The sequence below is a fragment of the Prionailurus viverrinus genome, chromosome E2, assembly GCF_022837055.1.
Source record: "Prionailurus viverrinus isolate Anna chromosome E2, UM_Priviv_1.0, whole genome shotgun sequence".
In the NCBI taxonomy this organism is placed as follows: Eukaryota; Metazoa; Chordata; class Mammalia; order Carnivora; family Felidae; genus Prionailurus; species Prionailurus viverrinus.
The window spans coordinates 16,397,647-16,417,555 of NC_062575.1; the positions used below are offsets into that span (position 1 = coordinate 16,397,647).

General features: G+C 46.7%; 1 protein-coding gene across 8 annotated transcripts in view; it reads right to left on the minus strand.

Annotated features, from left to right (window-relative positions):
- ZFHX3 (zinc finger homeobox 3) overlaps positions 1-19,909 on the minus strand; it is a 249,841-nt gene that overhangs the window by 161,952 nt on the left and 67,980 nt on the right. For 2 of the 8 annotated variants that reach the window (XM_047835202.1, XM_047835201.1), the window contains exons 1-2: positions 8,546-8,551; positions 3,229-3,232 (exon numbers count right to left, since the gene is read on the minus strand). The exons of 5 other annotated variants lie outside the window; for them this stretch is intronic. The gene's annotated coding sequence lies outside the window, so the exon portion shown is untranslated. Of the gene's footprint in view, positions 1-3,228; positions 3,233-8,545; positions 8,552-19,909 lie in introns of those variants that run through there. One more of the 8 variants, XM_047835203.1, reaches the window with a different exon arrangement.

Below are 19,909 nucleotides of genomic sequence, written 5' to 3' on the forward strand. Positions count from 1 at the left end.
GGAAGAGGGCCACATTATCTTGCCAGGCCCCACCAAGGACGCAGAATGGTGGCCCTACCGAATAGAGATGGCCAGCTCAAAGTCACTGCCGGCTGCCCACGCTGTCTGTGGGGCAAGGGGACACCAACAGGGAAGGATGGACGAGAGGAGAAAGGTTTTGCACCCCCAGAGAAAGGCTAGTAAACCTGCAAGAGGATACGCTAGCTGATTTAGAGGTGAAGCTGCTGCTGTTGCTCTTACTGGCCAAACGTCTAGTTTGAGAAGTTCAAAGGAAAGTGATGGAGGGCTGCAGGGCTCAGAGAGCAAGTCTGCAGGGCCCAGACACGCTCTGCAGGCCCGCGACAGGGCCTATGCCTGCTTTCATCCTCTGTGGGTCTGGGAAGCATCATCCCATTGTACAAACAGTAACACTGAGGAGCTAAATCTACAAGCAGGCCCAATGCCGCCCCGACACTGTGAAGCAGATGGCAGATCTCCAAAATCCCATCTCCAACCCCGCCCCCCTGAACCCACCGAGCACGCCTGCTTGTGAGTGAGCTGGCTTCAGACTAAAAACGTGATGGTGCAAAATCTGAACTTGACGTATCTGGGAAGACTCTCAACTGGCCGGCTCCCCCTCCGGCAGCGTCGATCTTGCCCTGTCTGGATGGAGCCCGGTCACCACTGCTGTGGCGGTTTCTGCTGTCAGGGATCCTAGCGGCAAGCCGAGACGGCAGCTGGGCTCCACCGGCCCCCATTCCACACCTGCCTCGTAGTTATTAGTAGCTGCTCAAGCAGCTGTCCTTCAGCCCCGGGGCTTTTCCGCTTCCGACTGGAGTGCCACAGAGCTGAATTTGCCCTCTGAGACTTCGCATCCCTGGGGAGGGAGGCATCAGATCCCCCGCCATCGCTCTGCTCCTGTGGCCACATCATCACGGGGGCATTTCTTCCATCCCAGCATGGATCCTACAGTCGACTCAGCCTCTTGGACGGCCCCGATTGTTCAGCTGCAAATCCCAGGCCACACTCCCCCCTACACCTCCTTCCTGGAGAACATTTGGCTGCTTCTCCGCCCAACATCTCATTCATACACATCGGAGGAAGGTTTTGGCCGGGTTTGGTCTCTCTCCTTCCCCACCCCACCCCTATGTTCCCATTCTTTTTCATTTCTTGATTCTTGACTGCACAGTAAGCCAACAGCTCCCCCTCGGGAAAAGACAGGGAAGGCAGGTTTACCCGAAGTCTCTGGAGAAATAGCTTTGGAAAAACGTGTCCTGTTTTGTTCAACACACACACACACACACACACACACACACACACACACACACACACACGGCACCTCTCAAGCTTATAACCTCAAATTCCATTACAACAAAGTTCCGTGTGCCTTAGAAAAGGCACATTGATTTTAAACAGAGATAACTACATGAAACCAAACCACACAGCAAATGCGATGGGACTTCAGAAGGCTTAGCTGGGATACAGGTGAGAATCCAGGGTGGCTCTTCTTAAGGATGCGCCTGATTGGCTGGACGACATCTGATTGACAGCTCAGGCCAAAAAGGTTGGCAGGCTGAAGGGGCGGGAGGGTTAACAGCCCGATTGTAAAATCAATGTCATAAATGCTTGGTAAGTTACAGGAACATGCTGGAAGGGGAGGCCACGATTGATAAAGGAGAACAGCTTTGATGCTTCACTAGGGACTTGAGTATCGACAGCAAAGCCAATCTCCTCTCCAGCCTGGGCTAGGCCAGAGAAACCTGCAAGCGTTTACCAATTAATTGGTGGGCTTTTCTTGTTCAGCTCTCTCTTACCTCCTCCTCCACAAGCCATCCAGCTAGGCAGTCGGGACTTACAAAAATTTGCCTAACTTTTCTGTTCCCAAGCAAAAGGTGTCCAGCAAGGATGACACTGTGGCCATCTATAAAAGACAGATGACCCCGTGGTGGTGCCACCTGCCCCATCAGAGAGGACACGTGGAATACCACTCATTCACAGAGAGTGACGACAGCCCATTAAGACACCAGTGGGATAGAAGGGTCCACTTCAGGATCGAGGCTCTGGGCTTCCTTTCAATGCATGCTGGCCACAACAGGCAGAACCATTTCTACCTTGCTAAGTGAGGTGTGCTTCTGGGACAAGTAGCGTCATTCTTCACCAGGGCACCTGTGAAATGCAGTCTCTCAGGTCCCGCTCCAGATCAGGATTTGCATTTTAACATGATCCCCTGGGGACAGGCATTAAAGCTTGAGACACTCTCTGCTTCACAACATCTTCACCAGATTGCCATCTTTTCCATGCTTGATGCCTGGACTGCTAGGTAGCCAGGCAGGGTCGGTCTTAGATTCCCCCACCGGTTCCGGGGAGGTGCAGGGATGGGGTGGGAGGTGCAGAGAAGGGACCTGAGGGTAGAGATGAAGCAATCCCTTAAACCCGCCCAATCCTTCAGCTCAAGGACCTCAGGCTCTCCAGAACTCTCCCACCCGGCTGGCTGTCCCTCTCGTTCTGTTTATCAGCCAGTCAATAAGAAAAAGGTAGTTCTTACTTAAGGAGGCAGAAGTCAACTTGGCAGGTCGATCAGCACTCTGTCTGTAAACACGGTTTCCCGTAAAATCAATGATCTCAGTTACAGAGGGCAGCCTGGGAACCCAGCAGGTCCCCACGCGCTCACACGCAGGCCCACCAGCAGCCTCCGTTGAGACCCTCACACCCCACCCCCAGCTCTGCACCCCATCCCCTCACCCTTCACTCGTGCCAGGGCCAGCTCACGCATACCAACTTACAACCCTTCCTGCAGCCTGCTTGTCTTCTGCTGCTTGTGACCCCAAATTCCCTTTCAAACACAGACACACTCTGACCTCCCAGTATGGTACTCAACATGGTCTGTGCATGGTTTTAAGACATCGGTTAGATTTCAAAAGAGCACATCTTTCCAGTAAGACGTTCAATGGCAGATATAGGAGTGATCTGGTTCTCTCACACTCATTCTCTCTTAGTGTTTAAATCTGCCATGTGAGAAGTAGTCTTGTACAGAAAGTTCCAACATCATCATCAAAAGCCCCCACCCCTGCTCCTGTCACAAGTTACAGTCCCCCTGGAACCTACCTGGGAAGCTCCCCTGTATCAGCCTTTATTTACCAAAGATTGTTTAAAATGGTAAGTCTCCCTATTACCCCGGGGCCCCACCACTAACAAGATCATTCATCTCCCTCTTTCAACCAAGAAGATGTGCTAGGACAATTTTCTGACACTGCTTTAAGGAGACAGGACTGGTACAATGCAACAGTTACTGGGAAGCTGGGCAGGGGGGCAGGATATAGTTGTTAGGGAGGGGAGGGGTTCCTGCTGTTGCTCCAGCTCCCAGAGAATTAAACATGAACAGTCACACTGTGTAATTTTAAATTGTTAATTAGCACAGGGTTAATTAGGCGGTCCTTTCACAAGAGGCTGTTTGGCAGAAAACCAAGAAAAGAAACAAAGGGGAAGAAGAGAAAAACAGCGAATCCAGACTGCGAGAAACTGTTGCCTCCGCGAGTAATCCGTGCTGCATGCCAGAGAGAAGTGAAGTAGCAGGCAAACCATCCTCCATGAGCAGCCTGCTTACTCTGCTGGACCGCCAGCCAGGGAGCACCATACTCCACAAGCAGCCTGCTCAATTGGAGAGCCAGCCAGGGAGCACCATCCTCCAGGAACAGCCTGCTCTGCTGCGCTGGAGGGCCAGCCAGGGAGCACCATCCTCCAGGAGCAGTCTGCTCTGCTCTACTGGAGGGCCAGCCAGGGAGCACCATCCTCCACGAGCAGCCTGCTCTATTGGAGGGCTAGTCAGGGAGCACCATCCTCCAGGAACAGCCTGCTTGCTCTCCTGGAGGGCCAACCAGGGAGCACCATCCTCCAGGAGCAGCCTGCTCTGCTCTATTGGAGGGCTAGTCGGGGAGCACCATCTGCCAGGAGCAGCCTGCTTGCTCTCCTGGAAGGCCAGTAACGGAGCACCATTTTCCTGAAGGCAATCTGGCAATAGGTATCAAAAGCCTCAAAAAACACACATGCCCTCTGACTCAGCAATTCCCCAATTCTAGGAAACAACCCAAGATACACGGCGGAGATACAGTATTATTCATCACAGCATTTTCAACAGGAAAAAAAAAAAAAGAAGATGGAAATAATCTGGTGAAAGAAGGGGCTCTCTAAATAAATGATACTGCATAGAGTTCCATAAGACAATATAAAGTATCACTGTTTAAAATAACTACTTATAGGAGTGGGAAAATGATCACAGAGGATATTGAGTGAATGAAGTATCTATAGGTCTGCACATGGAAAATACAGGAGATTTGTATCAGAACTTTTTAAATGGTAATCGCTAGGGGATGAGGTTATGGGTGACTTCCTTTCCTCCTCTGTGCCTTTCTTTCCCAAAGCTTTTAAAAATTAAAACCATCCTAAGGGAAGCCATCGCTTCTAGAATTAGGCATCCTGGGAAGGCCTACAGATACCACACCACCCTCATAACCACTGTGTGAGACGGATGTTCTTTATATCCCTGTCTTTAGGATGGGAAAACTGAGTTGTGCACGTTCTACAGCCCAAATGATAAATCCATCATCTGGCTGTGAAGTCTGTCTCCTTAGCCACTCTCCTACAGTTTTCTTTAATGTCTATTTCCCAAAAAGAACTCCAGAAATATCCGACATTCAAATTCAATCTTTATATGTAACCGAGGACTGTTCTAAGATCATGGGAATCTAAGATTGTTATGTGAAAAAACATGCCCCTTCGAGGCCCCTGGGTGGCTCAGTCAGTTAAGCATCTGGCTCATAATTTCAGCTCAGGTCATGATCTCACGGTTCTGTTAGCACAGTCTGCTTTGGGATTCTCTCCCCTTCTCTCTCTTCTCCCTCTCCCTCTCTCTGTCTCTCTCTCTCTCTCTGCCCCTCTCCTGCTTGCACTCTCTCAAATAAACATTTAAAAAACAACTATGCCCATTCACACACATGCCCCTTTTTTTTGGAGTGGGTGGAAAGCTACTTGGATATCTCTACACAGGAGAAGGGGTAATGAGAATTGGGGGAGGTATTACAAGGAACTGACCGGCAGCTCATTATCCTGACTTTTTTTTTTTTTTTTTTTTTTTTAAAAGACAAAAAGGCAGGAACACCTGGGTGGCTCAATCGGTTGAACGTCTGACTTTGGCTCAGGTCATGATCTCACGGTTCGTGAGTTCAAGCCCCACATCAGGCTCACTGCTGCCAACACAGAGCTCACTTCAGATCCTCTGCTCCCCCCCTTTCTCTCTGCCCCTTCCCTGCTTGCACTCTCTCTCAAAAATAAATAAATGTTTAAAAAAGAAGAGGAAAAAAGGCAGATTCCAGAGACTATGAAACAAAAAAATGTATTCATTCATTCATTCACTCACTCATTCATTATTTACTGTGTACCCAGTATGTGTCAGATGCCAGGGAATTAATGATCAACAGGTCTCAGTGTACATTCTCATGGGGGAGAGACCACAAAGAAATAGAACTTTAAGTGGTAGAAAACACTTAGAAATAATATAAAGCAAGAAAAGGGGAAAAAGTAATGTGTGTGTATATCATTTTGGATAATGATACTAGATTTTAAAAAGATACGCTGGAGATTGCATATTGCAAGTTCCCCATAGTTTTAGAACAGATTCAACAGTTACTGGATAGCAACTAGGAGGAAAAAAATTTTTTTTCAAAAAGGAGGTCCTGAGTTATTAACAATTAGCTGTAGGTTCAGTAAGAACATTCACATAAAATAAACTGAAAAGTAGCTTCAGTTAAGTTCACAGATCTGAGAAATGCATTAGAGAGTACTTTTTGATTTGATTTTTTTTAAGTTTATTTATTTATTTTTGAGAGAGAGAGAAAGAGAACAGGGGAGGGATAAGACAGAGATAGAGACAGAATCCCAAACAGACTCCATGCTATTAGCATGGGGCCCGATGCAGGGCTCCAACCCATGAACTGTGAAATCAATCAGCTTGAGCTGAAACCAAGCCCCCCAGGCGCACCTAAGTACTTTTTGATTTTAATAAGGTATAGCAAAGTTTATCATATCTTTGTATCCAGGACAGAAAATGTCTTGCAGATAACAAAGTCTGGCTGATTCTACAGCTGGCAGATGCTGTGACTTGAAGTATCCACTCAAAGGTCAGTGTGTCTAGTGACGTGCCTCAACATTCTGTCTTGTGCCCGGTTCCCTTCGCTCCCATCAACAGTTTGAGGGATGAGACCAGGCACACCCAACGCTATGTGAAGGACATAGAGCTAAGAGGACTAACTCCTATGCCAGATGGTGATGTCACGACTAAAGATACGATCTCAGCTAGTGGGAGGGACAGGCCCAAACAAACAAGATGAAATTTTGAAAGATGAAGTTTGAAGCCCTGTATTTTAAGTTCACGCAATCAGTAAAACCAACAGACACTGGAAGAGACTTGATTAACAAGAGTTCATGCAAAAAATACCCGGGGGTGTTACTGCACTACAGATTCAGTGCAAGCACAAAGCTGACATGGCGGCCAAAGATGGAAATGTGATCTCTAGCTATAGGACTACACCACACCCGGTGAAACTCAGTAGGGTTCACAGGCCCATCATTTTCTTTCTCTGCATGAAGAATGTTACAATCCACTCAAGAGAATCTCGTATGAGGAGTCCTGACAAACCAGAGCATGGTCAGATGGCAGACCAGGAACCGTCTGAAAGAGAAGAGAGAACTCCCACTGCAAGGCAAGCCAACTCTCCTCAACTATGCCTGTTATGTACAATGGGAATTAGTTACATGTGGTCTACCCAGCTTCAGGGTTTAACTATGAGTAACGCAGGGAACTTAATAGGAATTAGAGTTCGGTTTCATACGAATGAAAGTCTTTCTCAAGATTATCAAAGTTCTCAAATGGAATGTTGACTTTGTGAAATACTGCTCCCCGGTTCTATGAATGGAGAAAGGGATTTTGCCGTGGCCAGAAGGTTCCATCAGGCAGTCTATGAAGGTCCCGTGAAGGGTGAAGATGCCCCACTTGTCAATCGGGTCACTCAGTCAACTTTAACCTCCTTCTCTGTGATCCCGCAGTAGCATTTTGCAGATGGAAACACATTGCAATTCTGGGGTTACTGCACTGCTATCATCATCTGTTGACTGGTCTACCTCTGCCATTCGTCTGTTCCATGTCTCATTCATCTCTGTATCTTCCACATCCAAGATGTGATAGGTGGTGAATGAAACTGTAGGGAAAATTAAGGTATTGAGGAGAAACAATACTTGAAGGGGGGGTGGGGGGAGATGACCCCTGAACATGCTCTGTTTCTTTTTGTCTCTGTTGAAGAAATGTCTGGTGTAACCTTCCTCTACTCAATGGAACCAGGGCTCCTTGAAGAAGTAGCCAATTCTTGGGCTGGGGCAAGGAAGAGCCCAAGATGGGCCTGAAGCATCTTTCTGAGCCAAAACGTAAGAAGGTGCTCTCAGAATGGAGGCAGTGTGCTGAAAGGAAACAGGAGCAGGCTGCAGGGGCTCCCACTTGCTCAAACTGGGACAATCTGAGCAAGAAAATTGCATGAGAGTAAAGGTTTACAACTCAACGTATAAAATAAGAGTGCTTAATTGTGTGCTTTGTAAAAAAAAATATATAGGATTAGTGAAAATTCTTGCTTAGAACAGAAATCCAACTAATAAATGCAGAGGGAATCATGGAGTTAGAAGATCACCATTTGGTAACTATCATAATTATAATCCATTCAGGAAGGAATCAATGGATACTGAAACTGGTGGATGAAAGTCTGAACTGTAACAAGATATTTACACAGTCTCCAAGTATCTCCCCATAAGATACTTACTAATTACAGGAGGAAAAACAGTAACTTTACAGTAGAGACACCTGGCAATACCACCTTCACCGCATGATCAAAGTTAACATCACCAGGAATGAGACAAATAGACATCATGTGCCTCCTGAGAGGTTATACCAAGAAGAACAACATCCCTTCCCTGACATTCCTGACAAAAAATGCAAAACCTGAAGCTAATCATGAGGGAACATCAGACAAATCCAAATTGAGGACAGTCTACAAAATGTCCTATGCTCTTCAGATATGTCAGCGTCATGAAACACAAAGACTGAAGAGCTGTTTCAGATTAAAGGAGATTAAAGAGACATGACAAATGAACATCACACCTAATCTGGATTTTTTTTTTCTTTTAAAGGGCAAAATTGGGACAATTGGCAAAATGTGAATAAGGTCTAGAGGTCAGTAATAGTCATAGATTAACTTTCTAATTTTGATAACTATGTTAATTTTCGAATTTGGTAACTATGGTGTGGTTATATACAAGGACATCTTTTTTTTTCCCCAGGAAAAATACACTGATCTATTTACAGATGATGTTTCAATTTTCAAGTGGCTTAGGAAAAAACCTGTAATAAAGTGTGTGTGTGTGTGTGTACCTACACACATCCGTACATATAGACAGAATCTGAGATGATGTTAACGTGAGGAGGTCTGACTAATGAGTATACGAGAATCCTTTGTTCTATTATTACAACTCTCTTGTACACCTAGGATTATGTCAAAACAAAGAGAAAAGAGTAACTATCCGGTGTAAGAACTCCCCACATTGAAATGCCAAAAATACACATGAACAGCCAACCCACCCTGATCCCCATCTCCTTTTTTTTCCCCTATGAACTGCACTGCTGGCACAGCTTCAGGAAAGAAGCAGGCTGCAAGGCTGGACAGTGAGGGGTAGACAGACAAAAACAGAAAACTGAGCTTCCCTACGCCTAGATGAGAGGTTCTAGACAGAGCTCTCAAAACTGGAGAAGTCACATGACCATTCTAACTTGGGCAGAATGTCCAGTAACGCGTCGTTGAAAGACATTCACCCAAGACATGCATGATCCTGGATAGGGACAGAGTTCCCAAACCTGGTGAATGCAGTTCTAAATATAAGGTCAAGGGCAGCCACCATAAAAAAAGAAGAATCCCAGGAGCTACAGGGGGGGAGCACTGCTAAATCTAGAGTAAAACAGAGAGAGACAAATACACGGCAATGAAAAACCATCCCCACATCTCCCCACAACACCCAAAGGCTACCCAGATTCTGAGATAAGTAGAAAACTCATTCAAGGGGCAAATAAATAATACGCTCCTCTGTGTTGCTTAGAATCCACTGAAGAATCATATCCAATTCCATTCTATGCCTTCTACAATAACACGATTTGTATACTGCTACTGTGTGGAAGTCAGAAGTGTGAAAGCCTAAAAGGGTGAGATTCCATCGCTTGGTAGCAATTTCCCAGTAGCTTTAAGAATGATTCTGTAACTATGGCAAGGTCAGAGCACACACACGTTTGAACGGTCCTTCAGGACCGTTGCAGGAGGTCCACTGCCTGGAAGGCCCAGAGAATCATCCAGGCTCTGGACTTCATGTTTGCTAATGAGTGCATCTGTGCTCTTTCCAGTGTGAACATAAATCAGCCTGGAAGGGAAAACTGCTAGCTCAGTCCATTCTGCAGGGAATCCGTAACTACCGCGATATTCTGGTCACAGTCGAGTCATGGAGGGGAGGAAGAGGGTGTCACACGATCTGAAGGAGAGCCAGGCAAGGAGCCCAGTCTGTGTGCTCTGGGAAAGATGAGCTGGGATTGGAGGAATAGAATTTTTTATTAACCATGTGGATGCACACACATTTCAACAAAGACCAAAGCCATGACTGCAATAATAAAAAGTCAAACTCTCCCAAAGATTCCTTAGGCTCTGCCTTGTTCTGAAAAAGTGTCGCTGGGGCAACTGAACCAGCTGTTCAAGTAACTGTATCAAGTAACTTAGGTAAATACCGAAGTGCTCACACCGCAGCTTCCCACCATATCCTGAAGGCAGACGACCGGCATCTTTGGCCATCACTGGCCTCAGAAGTTCTCTCCTGACCTAGATTCAAACCGTGAAGCACTGCCCCCATCCCAGATGTCAAGCAACACCTCCTTTCACCATACACAGCCGCTTTAACCACCTTACCGCATCAACTGCCCCTGCGATGTGGGCAGAGCTCCCCCACCCCATCTCTACTCAGCCCCTGCTGCCTTCCCAGCTAAACGGGATCCCTTCCCACCCTCACTGTAACCAATTACTTCAGTGTTTTCTTTGCCAGCACCCACAACTTTTCATCTCCTCCCAATTTCCTCAAAATCCCTCTCCAAAGATCCTATTTCTGATCTCTCCGTTCTTGCTGCTGGGCTGCAGAGTAAAAGCTAGGAGACGAGGTAAAACTGTGCCATCTGGCCCATTACAGTTTCAATCTGGCATCTCATGATGTTAAATTTATTCTAAATAATTTCTCCTGATTAAAGCAGTGTGAGTTCATTATAAAAAAAAAAATGAATATGGGCAGAACGACTCACCAGCTAAAATAAAAATCACCTATAATTCCACCAGCCAGAGAGTCACTGGCAGGCAGGACAGTTTTTAGGTGTTTTGTTTTTTTTTTTTCCTCCGCACGTCTAGAGATACTGATCTTCTTCTACCAAACTCAGATCGCACTGCTCCTTATGTGAGCCGCCCTTTTAAATGAATCTAGCATGAGAGTTTCCCAGGACATGGAATATTCTTCCTAAGTCAGAACTAATAGCTACATAGATATTGTATGCCTTGGACATAGCATAAAATTTCACTAAATTCTATTACTGGACCTTTAGGCAATTTCTAATATTTTGCTGTCAATGCTACAATAAACTCTTGTAAATCTTTGTATATATGCTAATGAAATCACCAACATAAATAAGGAGCAGCTCCATTGCTAACACACTTAGTAGGGCCAGGCATAGTTCTCAGCACTTTTTAAATATACCTCATTTCATTTGATCCTCACAACAGCCCATTTTACAGATGAAGAAACTGAGGCTTAGAAGGTTAAGTATCTTACATATAAGTCACATGCCAGCTAAGTGGGTCTTTGAAACTAGGGAAGCCTTCCTTCCTATTGTAAAGCCTAGGTTCTTACCCAAGACGTTACATCTCTGTTTCCTTAGGACATACTTCCGCAAGTGGACTTGCTGGCCTAAAAGCTAACAATGGGTTAGGCTCTCTGGCATATTCCAAAAAAGCCCCTCCAACTCATGCCCAATGGTATATGAGCATCAATTTTCCCGCACCTTCATCATTAGTGGGTATTATTTTGCTTTTAAAAAAATGTCAATTTGGCAGGCAAGAAATGGTATCTCATTTTGACTTATACTTCTTGCTAATAAGACAGGAACCATCTGCAGATACTTATTGGCAATTTATATTTCTCGTGTGAATTGCCTGTTATTTCTACTGCAAGGATGTGTTGTCCTTTCCTTGATGATTAGTAAGAGGGCTGTGTAGGATTTTACTGGGGCTATCTCTTGCTCAACTCTCTACCACATTCCACTACCTTTGAGCTCCTGGATCAGAGTCTGACCCACTCGCATCGTCAGACAGCACTGCTGTCCTTCCTTCCAACAACCTGTCCTCAGCACCTTCAAGCAAGCAGACTCTGGCCTCTGCTTCACTTCCCCAGCGCTGATCTCCTAAAGCCAGGTGAGTTTCTCCTCCTCCGCGAGTTCAAGGAGAGCTCTACCGCATTTCTCCAGTTCTACTGTGCAGCAGAAGCAGCTGTGGGGCTCAGTGACGACACATACAGATGCCAGGCCCCATCCCAGGATGCAGGGTCAGGTTCTCTGGACATCGCTTCAGACGAGTGAGAAGGCCCTGCGTCTCCAAGATTTGGTATCCCTACAAGGTCACCAATGTCCCCCTCAGCAGCCAGTAGTTTTTTTCCTCTTCTATTTTCAACTTCCTCACTCTCTCCTGCAATCCAAACTGCCAACCACCGCACCCTGAGATTTCCCCTTCATTTCTCTGGCATCCTCCTTCGGCTCTCCTCCTGCCTCTCTGATCTCTGGTCTCTGCGTTGCCTGCCCTCCCCCTGTTCCCACAGTTCTCCGCGGATGCACTTTTCCACTTATTTCATAAGACTCCCTCTTGCTTTAACCCACAGAAACCTCTCCTCTCTGTTCTTCTACAGTATTTAACCAGCATATTCTCCCCCTTGGCACTCCGCTCTTATCTCTGTACATCAACTACCTTAACTACTTCTGTGGTTTCAATTACTGAAATTATGTGTTGACTCCCAAAACAAAAATATCCATTCCTAACTTATCACTTGCATATGGGCCTCATACTTTCAGAAGACCACAAGATGTCTGTAAATGACTAGCCTTCCCTCACTCAACACTCAGCACGGCTCAACAAGACTGAATGGAAGTGCCCCTCACTGACCACCCTCGTCTCTCCGAATGGAACTCCTGGTGCCATCTTTGATTCCAGAAAACAGAAAGGATACATCAGTCTAGCCTTCCCAAGGTCATATTCATCTGATGCTTTTTCCCATTAGAGCGAACTGCCAAAATATTCAAACTTACACTCTCCACACTGTTGTTTTTTTTTTTAACGTTTACTTATTTTTGAGAGAGCGAGAGAGAGACGGAGTGGGAATGGGGAAGGGGTAGAGAGAGAGAGGGAGACACAGAATCTGAAACAGGCTCCAGGCTCCGAGTTGTCAGCACAGACCATGATGCGTCGCTCGAACCCACAAAACGTGAGCTGTTGACCTGAGCTGCAGTTGGACACTTAACCAACTGAGCCACCCAGGCACCCCTCTCTGCACTGGTTTTAAAACACTCTGGAATCTCCTCCTATGCTACTACTCAGTCACCTCTCTCACCTCCAATAGAAGGGTCTCTCCCCTTCATTTTTGCCTCTGTTCCTGCAGTCCCAAGCCCTTCGGATGTCCTCTTCCCCAACATTTATCCAAACCTTGGACACCCTTTAAGTCCCACGCAGGCAAGAAAACCCCTCTGATCACTCAAGCCCACAAAGATCTGCCTCCTCTCTGTCCTACCACACAGAGATTGGTCCTACCGATCATCACCACACGGCCACTAAACTATCGCTCATTTCACCTGGGTCACTTTTAGTTCTACGACTGACTTTAAGCTGCTTGAGGGCAAAAACTGGCTTCTATTTCCATTCATCTCCTACCACAAAGCTGAACAAGTGGTACAGACAAAAACTTGATTAACAGCACACTTTCTCTTTCTAGGGAACACCTTAAATAACAGCGGGAGTGTGTTCATCTCAACATGACCTGTAATTAATCACCAAAGACCCAATCATCCTAATTCTGAGGTTCAGGTACAATACTTGAATATTTCAGCATTCTGTGGTTTATAGTGTTCGTTTCCTTTTCCAAAATTACAGAAGGCTTGAAGTCTACAGAGGCAGCCCTCATTCCAGCCATTTTAAATAACTGGTCCATGAAACATAAATCAGGAAGCCGAGCAAATCCCTAAGTACAATTCGGGGGCAGGGGAGTCAGGCACGGGCTATACACTAATGACTGCATACAAGATTTCTGCCCTATTGCAAGTGTTATCAGAACCATGCTCACGAGTTTCATAGGATGATGAGTCTACGAGGGTTCCTAAATTCTTATTAGGGAGTTCTTTGCAGAGCACTGAATTTGAGTAGCAGGAGGACCTGTTGCAGTTCAAGGCTGCACAAGCCCATGACAAACTCAACTTGGGCAGACTCTCTGTCTGCACTTGCAGTCTTGGGAAGGAATGCAGGTAGAAACAGCCCAGGCCTTAACCCTACTTTTATGCCGATCTGATCTACATGGGAACAGATGAATAACATGTTACGGCTGCTGTTCTCTGGTCTGCGGCACCATCTGGAAAACCCCATCCAACTTTCCTGGAGAGAGAAGATTCTATGCTCTCCAGTAACTCTCCCACCTGTTGTACAGGGGAGGATCGGGAAGCCCAGTAAAGGTGAGGTGAGTGGTGGCCTCGGGGGGGGGGGGGGGGGGGAGTCTCCCTCCACTGGCATCTCCAAAATGGCTCTGAAAGAGGGGTGTCTTTCCCTCTCGGCAGGAAGAAAGCCACTGGTGGGCTCTCTGGTGGCAGTGGGCACTGGCACAAGGCTCCAGAACTGGCACCACGAGCAAACAAGCAAGGGTTGCCCTTCCAAGGCTCATTAATGGGGCAACACACACACACACACACACACACACACACACACACACACACACACTTGAAGGCGTGCGCCCGTGCGCACACACACAGGGTCGCTCACCAGTGCAGGCACAGAAGCTCTTCACATCTCCCCTGGCTCATTAGCATAAGCAGCTTTTTGAGCAGCAGGGAGCAAGAGGGACCACTAAACAGAGCAGGAATGGAAGCTCTAAGACCGGGCCACTGCCAAGGGCATGAAGAAAGGATCACCATGCAAAAGTGAAACCACCCCAAAGGGTCGCTCAGGAAGGGTGTGTCGTGGCTGGAGGCCCTCAGATGCCCCTCTGGGCTGAAGTTGCCAAGCATTCTCCCAACTTCGTATTTGGCTAGACTGTAGCCAGCAACTCTGTCACATAATTTCCTCCTCGAGAGCTTTGTTTTCACTCAACTGAAGATCTGAGAGGCGCCTATTTCATACTGGGTAGTCCTTACATCCCAGGGGCATAAAAGGAGCTCTTTCAAATGCCAATGCCCTTCCTTAGGGCAAAGTGGGAGAGCCGCAAGAACAGTCATCAGGACCTTGAAGGACCTCAAGACAGCCTGAAGAGGTGCAGAGTCTGTTTGCCCCGAGTGTGCTTCAAGCACTTCCAAATTCCAAAGCTTTAAAACACAGCGGGGTGGGTATGAAACTGAATGCCATGTCCTATTCTTCACAGCCCCTTCCCCATCCCACGTGGCATTTAGGAAATCCATCATGTGCACTGTTACTTTTCGTCAAGAAAAACAGATTGAGACACAGTTACCACTGGCCACTTCAAAGAGTGGCCCTGGGAATTAGGCAAAACAACAAAGGAAAATTTCTTCTTCAACTGCAAGGATCCAATAGTTCGCACTTCCTCAACCCTCTGGAAGCCGCCCCAAGAACTAAGTGACTGTGGGTAATAATTATACCCTCTCAAACACAGCAAAAAAAAAAAAAAAAAAAAAAAAAAGCCCAGATGGTCTTTCTCCTCTTGCTGTTCCAAATGCTGCTTTTGGGTCAATAGCTACTGTGAAACCTCACCAAGGTCCACGTTAAATAGTACTTGGATTAATTATGCTTGAAAGTCTCTTATCCAAGCACTGCTAAGACCCAATGATTGAGTTTGGGAACGAGTGTGGTTACATATTTTTCCTTAATGGCTTCCTGAACACCCTGGTTAGGTCCGATCCCTGGGGGCGAATTGCCAGTTCGAGTCATAAAATGTGATCAATGTAGATCAAGACCCTGTGCTAAGTGTCTAAGAGGAGAGGAGAAACGTATTTGTACAAACATATGAAAAATGCATGTTAACATAAAGAACTTCAGCTTCCGTTCTGAGCAGGCACCAGCTTCTCCTTTGGCCCCTAGAGCTCTGCTCATCCCTCCACAACTTCCAGCCAAGATCCTGATCTTGGACAGCGCCAGAACCAGAGAACGTTGTGGATACTGTTCCTGCATCTCCAGAAGATTCCCACATGAAGTCAGGCTAACATCAGGGCAATCCAACCTGGCCAGTTAACGAGCCACAATAACACAGAGGCTCCTGGGGTTCCTCTGGCCCTATTCGTCTTAGTTTTAAGCTCCTCTGCAGAATACTAAGCCCAAAACTCAGCAGCTGCTCTAATGATTTTTATTCATTCACACAACAAATATTGACTGAGCGCCTTAAAACATATACAGCATCCTTGTCAGCAATACACAGACCTACTAGCTTGCTCTCATTAGAGTCCAGATGTGTCAAATAAGAATATGGACAGTGACATCGGGGCACTGCAAGGGACAGACTCAACACTTCCCATGGCCACTGGATTCACTGTAGCAACACCGATCCAGGGTACTGCTCCCCACCATTCCAGAGTCTTCCTGCTCTCCTGCCACAATCTGTCCTGCTCCTGGCCAGATGTACTCAGTGATGACCTCTGAGGTCCACTACACTTAAAAACATGGTTTGACTATTCCAACACCTGGTTTGCCAAGTTGTGCCACTGCCCTGAGACCCTACGGTGCTGGGGACATCGCTGCCCCCACACTTCAATGTATCCCTTCCACATTCCCCAGCTGTACTAATCCCTCTCGGGAGGTCTCGCCCTCAATCCCCATGGAGGTGAAGGACTGTAGGAACATTAAGGATGTTTGAGATCAACCATTTCCCAACAGCCCAGAATTTTTCCCATCCTGGGATGAAGGGCATGAGAAACTGCCAGAATCCATGAAACGGCCTTCACACAAGCATTTATTTCCCTCTGATGCTGTCAAGTTGACAAGAAATGAGCTGATTCCATGTCTACTGGCTCCTCGCAGGTGATCCAACACGTTTCCCACATCCTCACCTGCCCTTAATATTCCCCATCCTGGTTTCTTTGGCCTCAGTTCCTCTTTAGGATGGACTCGGTGACTTTACAGGCTCCACACACCTAAGTGGCAGAATATTCTGGAGGCAGAGTCTGGTCTCCCCCAGTCTTATCAAGAGCTCCTGGGGTTGGCACGTGCCCAGGTTCACTGGACACCTCAGGGAGGTGGCTCGGCCCAGCTTCCACATGACCAAACAATGCCCTTTCATGGAGCATCGTGTTCCTGACACAGTACTGGGAGTTTCCAGGACAAACACGGGGGGCGGGGGGGTGGGGGGGGGGTCTTGTTCTCAATGGGCTGATAAACAGAAGCATCAAGTCTGCGAATTCAAATGAACCAGCTCTGCAAAGTCTATTCAGCAACGTTCCCTCGGCTTCCAGCTATCCCCCACCCCCAGCCGTCTGGTTCCTTGTCACAGGCCATAGGAGAAGCTGTGGTTTCTGTAATTCCTCTGGTGTCTAACTGTGGGTGACGCAGGAGAAAGAAAAGCAGATACCACCCGGGGTATATATGCCTATCACACAACAATTCTACTGACCTGGGACGTAGGGCAGGAAAATGGTGTGCGTAATTTTGAATCATCCACACGTAAGGGGTCTCCGGAGAGACAGTTCAGGGGAAGTGAGTGGGGAATAAAGGGGGCAAAGAAAATGGACTGAGAATTTTCTCTTTCCTTCCTTCCTTCCTCCCTCCCTTCCTTCCTTCCTCTTTCCTTCTTTCTCTCTATCTCTTTTTAAAGGAATCTTTCCCAAGCATTCACTACCCAGCCCTTTCCGCCTCCGGGATGGAAAGTGTTACTCAGCTGCAAGGCCTCTTGCTAATTGTGGGTTTTTATTTTTATTTCCTATTACCCTCTCGCACGCCTGATGAGATTATTTTACCGGAACTGACACAGCTGGAAGCAGCAGGCATACGTGGAGCCTCTGAGGAGGTGATGCAATTTCATTTTCATTGATCAGAAATCAGCAGGGCAGTAAGTGATGGGAAATTCCATTAGAAGAGAACTTGCAAGCCATGAGCCTCAACTTCCTCGCCACACCCACGCCCCCACCCCCCGCCTGCCCTGGGGTCCCGCCTTCCTCTGGACAAAGTCCACACAGAGCAGAGGATGGGAAATGCTCTCCTCAACATGGCAACGGGAAAAGAAGTTCCACGCTGCTGGCTTGCGAGAGAAACAACGGGACTCCTTCAACCCACAGGGGCATCTCAGCTCTTGTCTGTCAATTATGGAGAAGTTTTCCAGGGATCCAGAATAGGAGTGCTCAGAATCAAGCTCCAAAGCTCTTCAAATCAACACTTAAAGGATCCCTTCCCCAGCGTCAACCCCTAAGAAGAGAGACGGCCACTAAGTAATCTTTGTACATATATCCCCCAACCATTCGTAGAAATTATCCTGAAGGCACCTACCATTTTTGAGCACCTACTGTGTGCCAGACACTGTGCTAGGCGGTCCACACGCACAAACTCGGATCCTCCCCTAACACTCCAGGATGAACATTTATCCGTCTTCTCTCTTGGGCAGTGGAGGAGGCAGAGTTCCAGGGAGGTGAGGGAGAGAGCCAACTGGGACCAATGCCTCACTGGGGGTTTGCAAGACTCTTACCAACAGCGAAGGCAGGCTGAGTGAGAGCCCATGAGAAAACTTGCTCACTCACACTTGGGTCTTAAGATGCAGCACGTCTGACTGGTCTACGTTTTTCCAGAGATGGCAGTGGACACATTCTGATTCATCCATCTCCATCGTCCCAGGCATCCCAACAACACAGCCTGTGTCCAGGGCTACAACCAGAAGTGAACTTTGGAATGCATGGATTGGCTACTGTTTCATAGCAGTTAAGATCTCCGCCCACCCCCACCCCGCTCCCATGCCCAAACTGTTGGCCCAGCAAATACAGCTTCACTCACCAAAGACCTGACAGGGGGGAAAAAAGTAAAAGAAGAAAATACCAAAAGCTACTTGGGAAGACAAGTTCTACAGAAAACAAAAACAAAATACATTGCCATCTGAATGGCTCAACAGACTTCCTTTGGCTATTCTGCCATATAAAACGTGAATCAGAGCAGAACCAGGCCACGATCACAGAATTAACACTGCTCCAAACACTAAAATAGAAAACTTCTAAGTGCATAAGCGATGACAACAGGTCAAACCAAAATCTGTCAGTAAGCTTTTTCTGAGCACCTAACCTAAGGCTCAACAAAGCAGAGAACACATAAGAAGGGGACCCCTGGCCTCCGTGAGCTTACAAACTAAATCAGATTCACACAAGAATACCCAGCACGCAGTCACTTATTTATCCTGCTTGCGAGAATGCACAATACAACATCAGAGCCTAAATTGAGGCCAGGGCAAAAGAGGAAAGAAAGAAGGGGGGGGGAAAAAACCAAGAGCGTAGGAAAATTTGAGCCAAAATTGAAGCTTAAATGTATGGATACAGTCATAATCAACACAGTGAGCAATAAATTTGGCTCTAAACTTCCTAAAAGTCTAGAAAAAAAAAAACACATAATAGCCTTGTTTTAGGTATACCACTCACAGCAGCCAAGAGACAAAGAGCAAGCCAACTGCTTGGTATTTAGTACCAACAAATTCTCAATTACAAAAACTAGGATAAGGACTGGTAGCAAGAGGTACCCATAACCCTGTTTCTCTCTGCTAGAGTTGGAGACCAGTCTCATGGCCTCCTTTGATGGGCAAGAAGAATGACCCCAGACGGTGCTGGGGGTTTGCCCGAAGTCAGCGAGCTCGTCAGTGGCAGAGCTAGGAGGGGGGCCTGGGTGTATCTTCATATGATACTTACAGTGCTGCTGCTACCACACATAGCTATCCTCCATTAGCCTTCAAAATGCATGGGCTGGTCAGGCAGGGGAAGCGGGGGCATACGGAGGCTGGAGTTCGAGGTGGGGGGGGGTGCTGTCCTAGATAAAGAGAGCTAGACAACAACTAAATATACTACACAGACCTCCTATGGATACTAATTTTAACAAACCAACTGTAAAAAGCTATTCCACGGACAATCCGATCATTCTGAAAGGTGATATGCGATTGGATGATGTCAAGAGGTTGTTAATTTTGTTATATAAATTCAATATTATAATCACCTTAAAAATGATAAAGTCTCACGGTATCTTTAATGGGCCTTAAAATCAAAGCCAGAGAACAAAAAGATTAAACGTATCTAACAAAAAGTGTATTGGTAAATCTAGATGATGGGTTCATTCTATTATTCCATTTTTCAGAACACATTTTTCTTTTCTTTAAAAGAAAGAAGCTCCAGGGATGCCTGGGTGGCTCAGTTGGTTGAGTGACCGACTTCAACTCAGGTCATGATGTCACGGTTCATGGGTTCAGGCCCTGCGTCGGGCTCTCTGCTGTCAGCACGGAGCCTGCTTTGGATCCTCTGTCTCCCTCTCTCTTTGTCCCTCCCTTGCTTGCCCTCTCTCTCCAAAATAAATAAACATTAAAAAAAAAAAAGAAGAAAAAAGAAAAGGGGAGGGGA